At 39.7% G+C, this 8,266-nt stretch overlaps 1 pseudogene; it reads left to right on the top strand.

The window, feature by feature from the left end:
* The first annotated feature begins 243 nt into the window (after positions 1-243).
* Positions 244-3,829, top strand: LOC101440535 (probable ATP-dependent RNA helicase DDX10 pseudogene; annotated as a pseudogene).
* The last annotated feature ends 4,437 nt before the right edge of the window (positions 3,830-8,266 follow it).

The following is an 8,266-nucleotide window of genomic DNA, read 5'->3' as shown; positions in this document are numbered from 1 at the left end:
TTTTTTAAATTTTTTCTATAAATCTAAACTATTTTAAAATAAAATGTCAACTTTAGGAGATAATAAGGAAGCAGTCATGATCTTCAAAATTTGTAAATATAGGCAAGGAATCATGCCCTGAGTAAATCTGGTGTCTTTGAAATGTGTCAACTTTGCTACACCGAACTGCATTTCCCAGAGTACAATTTCCTGTATGTTTCTGGTCAGGGTGGGCCACAAAAGAGAATTCAAAGTCCATGCAGTATGAAGCCTGAAGTGACCCCCAGCACCGGAGACATGCTCTTCCCAGTACCATACTGTTTGAGAACACAGTCCAAAGCAGATGGTAACTTCCATCTATGCCTAAATATCAGCGTAAGATGGATATTTAACAAAGTAGTGCATTAAAGGAAAGTTGAAAGGAACTTTGAAGAGAGAGAATAAGCAAGATAGAAACCACTGTCTTTTGTAATCTAATCTAGGAAGTAACATCCCATCATTTTACCATATTCTATATTTACTAGAATCCCCAGGTTCAGTCCACACTCAAGGGGGTGGGATTACACAAAGGCATGACCAATAGGAGGTGAAGATCTTCAGGAGCCTCTTAAAAACTCCCTACTACAGTTTGCCCTCTGGCTATCACTGATTCACATCCCTCCCACAGGCAAAATACTCCCATCCTCTCTTAGAGTCCCCGAAAGCCTCATCTCATCACAGCATCAGCTTAAAGTTCACAATATCATCTTCTAAGTCAGGCCCAAGTGTGAATGGGGCTCCTCAGGAGTAGTAACTATTTTTCTTTTTTTCTTTTTTAAGAACTAAAGATGCTTAAATCACAAATCCAAATCTTAAACAGAAATAATTAATTTCTAGGTAAACACCTCCTTTCTGTCATTAGCAAATCTGACAAAATCCATCATATATAAATATTTCAGTATATACATGCCAAAGTGCATATTTAAAAAAGAGAAGGAGATATTTTAGGAGGGCTTAATTAACAATCAGCATGGTCATTGACTAATTTTGACAAATTTCTTTATTAAATGCTAATGAGAATCCAGAATACTGGCAACAAATTCTAAGGTTAGCTGGTAGATTAGGACTCAGATGCTTGATTAATATTAATTTTTCCCTGTCCTATTTTTGTGTGTAAAAATGACATTTTTCAAATGAGATCAAGGAAGTAAAATAGTGAAATTTATCATGTTCCCTAAAGTAGTTGAAACTCTAGAGGAATGAGGAATTTCTAGGGTCATGTAACTGGAAAATGTGATGGTAGAGCTATATTCGGGTACAAATAGAACCTTAAATGATGCTATCAGATTCTCCTGCCACCCTCTTTCTTCAGATCTCAGAACCACTACCCTGAGAGTATTAGCTACAAACTCTTCTCCCAAGTTCACATCAGCCCCTTAAATGACCACAGAAGAGGGAGTGGTCTCCTCCTTTTGGGAGTCAATATGCAAAATTTCATGGAAGGTCTTTGATTGGTTGAATATAGGTCACATGTCAGTTGCTGGGAAGATCCTTGATCAAGAGGCAGGGTACTGTCATTGCAAAGTCACCAGAACTGGAATAGAGGAGAGCCAGTCTCCTAAAAGAAAGTGGGGAGAATTTTACCAGAAATAAAGAGATGCTGGGCAGATTAAAACAAAGAGTTTGATTATATTGTCCAATTTTGAATCTAAATGAATTAAAATGTCAGTTATCTAACCACATCTGAAAGTCACAAAGACACCAGCATTTCAATTCAGGCCACTTTACCTAGACCCAAGATTTCCCAGCTTTCGAAAATTAATCATCTTGATAGTCAATCATATACAGCATATATTTTAGACTTCCAATTTGTGGTATTCAGTGTTTAACACCTTGGTTAGATTTTATGTATTTGCTTTTTATCTGAACAAAGCTTTACATTATATCAGTTTATCTTTGTTGCTATTGTACATAAATGTTAAAATAATTTTTAGATATGATGAATTTAAAAAGCTTGCCAATATAACTCTGCCAATGAATATGGTACACTGAAGTTACAGCATGTTTTTAAAAGTAATCTATTGAACTACATAATTTTTGCTGCAGCAAAAAGTAAGTGTGCTTTATTCCTTTTTGAGACGCCACCTGAAGAAGAGCATTGTATTTTTCTCCAGTTGTGAAGAGGTTCAATACCTGTACCGTGTCTTCTGCCGGCTTCATCCTTGCTCTCCATGGTCACCAGCAGCAGATGAAAAGAATGGAAGTCTACAATGAATTTATCTGCAAGAGAGCAGCAGTACTCTTTGCTACTGATACTGCAGCTAGGGGGCTGGATTTCCCAGCTGTGAATTGGGTTCTTCAATTTGATTGTCCAGAGGATGCCAACACATATATTCACAGAGCAGGTAGAACTGCCAGGTACAAAGAAGATGGTGAAGATTTATTAATTTTGCTTCCCTCAGAAGAAAAAGGGATGGTGCAGCAGCTTCTCCAAAAGAAAGTACCTGTGAAGGAAATCAAAATCAATCAGGAAAACTTATAGACATCCAGAAAAAACTGGAATCATTTTTAGCCCAAGATCAAGATTTAAAAGAAAGAGTTCAAAGGTGTTTTGTCTCCTATGTACGTTCAGGGTAATTGATGAAGGATAAAGAAGTATTTGATGTGAGCAAGTTACCTATACCTGAATATGCCCTGTCTCTTGGTCTTGCTGTGGCATCCCGGGTGAGGTTTCTTCAGAAATGCAGAAGCAGAACTCCAAACAATTATTAATGAGCCAAGCCAATAAAGTAATTGAGCCAAGGGCTCCCTCCCTCACCAATGATGAAGTGGAAGAGTTTCAAGCCTATTTCAGTGAGAAAATGTCCATCTTTCAGAAAGGTGGGAAAAAAACAGAAGAGACAGAGTACAGACTGGCAAATGGTATTAGTGAGGAAGAAGAGGAAGAAGAAGAGAAGGAAGATGAAGGAGAAATGGAAGGGAAAGTAGGAAAAGCAAAAATGTCTCAAGTCCATGTTCCTAACACAGCTAAGGCACAGAAGATCAAAGAAATTCCTGGGCAGTCCATGGACAGAGATGAGGAGGATGAAGACGGGCCTGAGGCTGATCTGTTTAAGGTGAAGCAGTACAATGTGTTCGGGTTAGACTTTAAAAAGCATAAAACATTACAGAATAAAGAGTCTTCTAAATTCGGTGTCAAGAAAAGATTGACCAAAGTCACGGAAGCAAAAAAAAGTAATGAAGAGAAATGTTTAAGTGAATAAGAAAATAGCATTTACTGATGAAGGGGAGCTGGTTATGCAGTGGCCACAAATGCAGAAATCCATCACTGAGGATGCTGAAGAAGAGGACACCAGAGGAATCAACTTAGATAAAGCAAAGGAAAGGCTTCAGGAAGAGGACAAATTTAGCAAAGAAGAATATAGGGAAAAATTAGGGCTAAGTACTGGGAGAAAAGACTAAAACAAAGGGAAGCCAGAAGAGGTCAACAAGAGACAAGCAATGGCCAAAGATGAAATGGAAGCCTTTCTGGGGTGGAGTACTGATGATGATGAATTGATCCAAGCACACTTCCAGATCCTGATAAGTGCAGAAACTCTGAAGAATCAGATAGTGAAGATACAGAAAATAAAATTAGTGATACCAAGAAGCAGGGAATAAGGAAAAGGAACAACAGGAAGTAGAAGACGCAAGACCAACAATCGTAATAGAAAGAAGGCCAAGTGGGAAACCTTAGAGCCTTTGTATGGGCTTGTCATTAGCAGAGGATGAAGAGCTGGTGTTACATCGGCTCAAAAATCAAAGCTCAATACCCCCTGCTTTTGTTATCTCCTTGAAATCCCTGGTTATGATTATGTGGGCAAGAAATTGAAGAGCAATTGGCCTTGGATGAGCCGCATGCCCAAAGGGTCCATTCTCTAGACCAGGGGTTCTTAACCTCTTTTGTTCCATGGACCCCTTTGCCAATCAGGTGGAAACCTCAGACCCCTTACCAAGTCCACACTACTTGCTGTATTATTTAATAAATATATCACACCTGCAGCAACAAAAATAATATTTCTTTGAATTTTAATTCAAGTTCATGGACCACTGGTTAAGAACCCCTGCTCTAGAAAGAAGCAATTATTCGTCTAAGCCCCCTTCACAGCATGATCTCATCCCTCCCATCACAGCATATACTCAGAGTGAGGGTGGAATATAAAACTTCATGATCCCATTTTCCAGCATGTGCTTTTAGACTTTATCCATGGCCCTTCACCTTGTCACTGGAAATGTTTCCTCTGTTTCACTTTCAGGTTCTGGATACCTTGCTCCATTGTTAGAAATTCCTGTCTTACTTACCAAACTGAAGTTTCTATGTACTGTTAAACAAAATTGCTCATAATTTTGATGTATTTAATATTTCCAAAAAGACAATATGATGGACCAGCCCTGAGAAAGAATTGAGTATTTTAAATTGATATGATCAATATTAAAAATATTTCCCATAAAAAAATAATAAAATAAATAAAAGTAATCTGTCTCCTAAAGGAAGATGATACTGCTGTTATGCTATTATTTGTTTTAATCATATATTCAATTTTCATTTAAAAATAAAATACAGATACAGAAAAACACAAAGAACAAATAAATGAAAAGCTTAATGACTAATTTTAAGATGAACTCACTTATAACTACCACCCAAGATCGCATAATAAAATTTTGCAAGTCACCCAGAAACCTCTCCAAATAGCAATTCTTCCCCTCCCCCAAAATTAATCACTATCCTGGCATTTATAGAACCACTTTCTTGTGTTTCATTATAATTTTATCACCTAAATATACATCCCTAGAAGCCATAATTTTTCCTTCTTCCCTTTTTAAAAATTTGATGTAGTGTTTAAATTTCTTTTAATCTATAGGTTCCCCCTTAATCCTTTTTTTCTCCATATAATTTATCTCTGTTAAAGAACTCAGGCAATTTCTTCTGTAGAGACCTAGAGACTGGATGATAGGCTTACAGGAAATTGGGGGGGTGGGGGAGGGTAGAGGAAGGATGTAAGCTGACACCTGCATGTGTGAAATCTATGATAAGCTGGAGTAGGACTTACAGGAGACTCACAGGGAAACTGCACCACAGAGAAGGAAGGTTGGCATTTTGATCCTGGAGCCTGGGAAGCAAACACATAGAGAAGCAGATACATGAAGGAGAGAAAGCTCAACTGGAATCAGCAGAGGCCGAGAAGAGAGATGAGGTGTTTGCCTGATACTCTACAGCTGGCCTTGTGGGGAGAGCAGAGGACCTGAGCCTGGAGAGGAACAAGCCCCAGGAGAGAGGAACCCAGGAAGCCTGAACCCTTGGCAGACATCAGCACATGGTGTCAGACTTGAGTGAGTGTAGCAGTTCGATATGGTTATGAATTCCAAAAATAGATATTGGATTGTCTGTAATCTGGTCCGTGACTGGGCCTGACTGACTTATGATTAGAGCTTTGATTGGGCCACGTCATTAGGGCATTGAGTCCCCACCCTACAGATAAAAGGCAGAGGACAGAGTGGAGGGTTCTTAATGTTGGAGTTGTGATATTAGAGTTTGAAGCTGAAACCTTAAGCTGGAGTCCCAGGAAAAGAGACAGAGCTGTTCACCTGATAGTCTACAGCTGACCTTGTGGAGAGAGGCAAAGCCTAGAGCCCATAGTCTACAGTTGATCTAATGGAGGAAACAGGGGAGCTGAGCCTGGAGGAACCCAGGAAGCCTGAACCCTCGCAAATGTCGGCAGCCATCTTGCTCCAACAAGTGGAAATAGACTTTGGTGAGGGAAATAACTTATGCTTTATGGCCTGGTATCTAAGCACCTATGGCAAATAAATACCCTTTATAAAAATAAAAAAAAATTTAAAAATTTCTTCTGTAGAATATCCCAGCAGATTCCCTTAGCCATCTAATTCTGCAAGTCTGTTTCTTCAGCTCTCCCAATGATCCTGTGAGTTTACAAATTACCCTGAATAAATCCTTTTCTATTTAAACTAGTTAGAGTCAGTCTAAGTTCAAGCAACTAAGAACCATGGTTATAAAATGGGATTAACTTTTTTTTATTACAAAGTATATAGGGAAGTGGATGTGGCTCAAGTGATTGGGCTCTCATCTATCATATGGGAGGTCCAGGGTTTGATTCCTGGGACTTCCTGGTGAAGGCAAGCTGACCCATGTGGTGAGCTGGCCTGCACAGGAGTGCTGGCCCATGCAGGAATGCTGGCCCATGCAGGAGTGCTGCGGCAGCAAGGTGACACAACAAAAAGGAGGAGAGACAATCAGATGCCACAGACCAGGGAGCTTAGGTGGTGCAGGAGATGAAGCACCTCTCTCCCACTCCAGAAGTTCCCAGGATCAGTTCCTAGTGTTGCCTAAAGAGAAGCAGACACAGATGAACACACAGCAAATGGACACAGAGAACAGACAATGGGGGTGGGGGGGGGTAAGGGGATAGAGGGTGGAGAGAAATAAATCTTTAAATATATATGTATATACACATACATACGCATATATATACCAGGATGTAGGATAGGGCTAAAAGTTATTGAGCTAAAAGTTATCTGTGACAGAATGTTTACTGTAATCTTTATTACCTAGGCCAAAAAAGCAAAGTCATATCACAAAGAATAATATTGCAGCTTAGTTTCTCAATTAATGTAGATATTAAGTCAACAAAGCTTTCTAATGGTGCGCATCACTTGTAGAGATTCATGTGGAGACTTCTGTCCATGTTTTTTCAGTAAGGACATGTATTGATATGGATGAATTCTTGATGAAAAGAATACGCAATGAGAAAATAATGGCAAAACTTAGGTTTGGAATGTTTCCAACAAAACCCAAAATAACTATATAATTTTTTTTTCTCTCCCCTTCCCACCACCCCAGTTGTCTGTTCTCTGTGTCCATTTGCTGCATGTTCTTCTTTTTGTCTTCTTCTGTTGTTGTCAGCGGCATGGGAATCTGTGTTTCTTTTTGTTGCGTCATCTTGTTGTGTCAGTTCTCCGAGTGTGCGGCACCATTCCTGGGCAGGCTGCACTTTCTTCCGCGCTGGGCGGCTCTCCTTACAGGGAACACTCCTTGCGCATGGGATTTCCCTACGCAAGGGGCACCCCTGCATGGCATGGCACTCCTTGCACGCATTGGCACTGCGCGTGGGCCAGCTTCACACGGGTCAAGGAGGCCCGGGGTTCGAACCGCAGGCCTCCGATGTGGTAGACAGACGCCCTATCCACTGGGCCAAGTCTGCTTCCCAACTACATAATTTTGAAAGCAAATATGACAGCCTTTACTGAGCATGAACAGAGTATATGATACTGTCAAAATTAAAAGCAATCATTTATCTTTATATTTGATTTGAAATTGTCATATAATTTAAACAAGATAGAAAACAAAGACTTAAAATGTAGAAAATAACCTTAACTAAAAGCAAAGTCTGTGAGAGTGAAGTGACTCTAAGTGAAACTACTCTTAGATTTATAATAGTAAAGATCAATGAAAATGCAGCAGTCATTCTCGAAGGCAGCCAGGAAAGGGCAAGTAAGGCACTGATAAACAAAATGTCACCATTTAAATTCAATATCTTTATTGATTATCCTTATCCTGGAGGCACCAAAGGAAAAAACTGAGTAAGTCTGGACAATAATTTAATAAACTTACCATGTATTTTATATGTTTTCCATTCTACCAGGCAAAGGTCAAGAAGTGTAATTACTGTTTTAGCAAAATTTATCCATGACATCATCCAGAATGATTGAAAGCTCTTCAATAATAACCTAATAAAAAGATAAGAAAATATTGTGTCAACAAATACAATATAGAACGGGAATGTGTAAGTCATAATATCATGATGAGAGACTGAACAGATAATGCTAAAGAATGTACACACAATGCCAAAACACACATTATAAAGTAATATAAAAGTGGCCTATTTCAAAATACTTAGCCTGGAACTAACCACTTTTTACTGGAAAGGCATTTGCTTGCTCAATTATGTTTTTTGGTTTTTTTTCTTTTAAAGTTTGCAGTCAGGCACATTTTTTTAATCAACCCCCCCCCCCCCCTTGTAGCTCTTTGCGTGCTGTCTTCTTTCTGTGTCCATTCGCTGTGTGCCTCTCTGTGTTCTGCTTGTCTCCCTTTTTTTTTGTTGTTGCGTCACCTTGCTGAGTCGGCTCTCTGCGGCTCTTGTGGGCCAAGGGCACTCCACGGCGCCAGGGCCGGCAGCTCTCTGCAGCATGCGGGCAAGCCTGCCTTCGCAATGAGGCCCCGGGACGAGAACCCAGGGCCTCCCATATGGTA

Source organism: Dasypus novemcinctus, chromosome 2 (genome assembly GCF_030445035.2).
Source record: "Dasypus novemcinctus isolate mDasNov1 chromosome 2, mDasNov1.1.hap2, whole genome shotgun sequence".
Lineage (NCBI taxonomy): Eukaryota > Metazoa > Chordata > Mammalia > Cingulata > Dasypodidae > Dasypus > Dasypus novemcinctus.
Note: the sequence above shows the minus strand (reverse complement) of the source record. Positions and strands in the feature narration are given on the sequence as shown.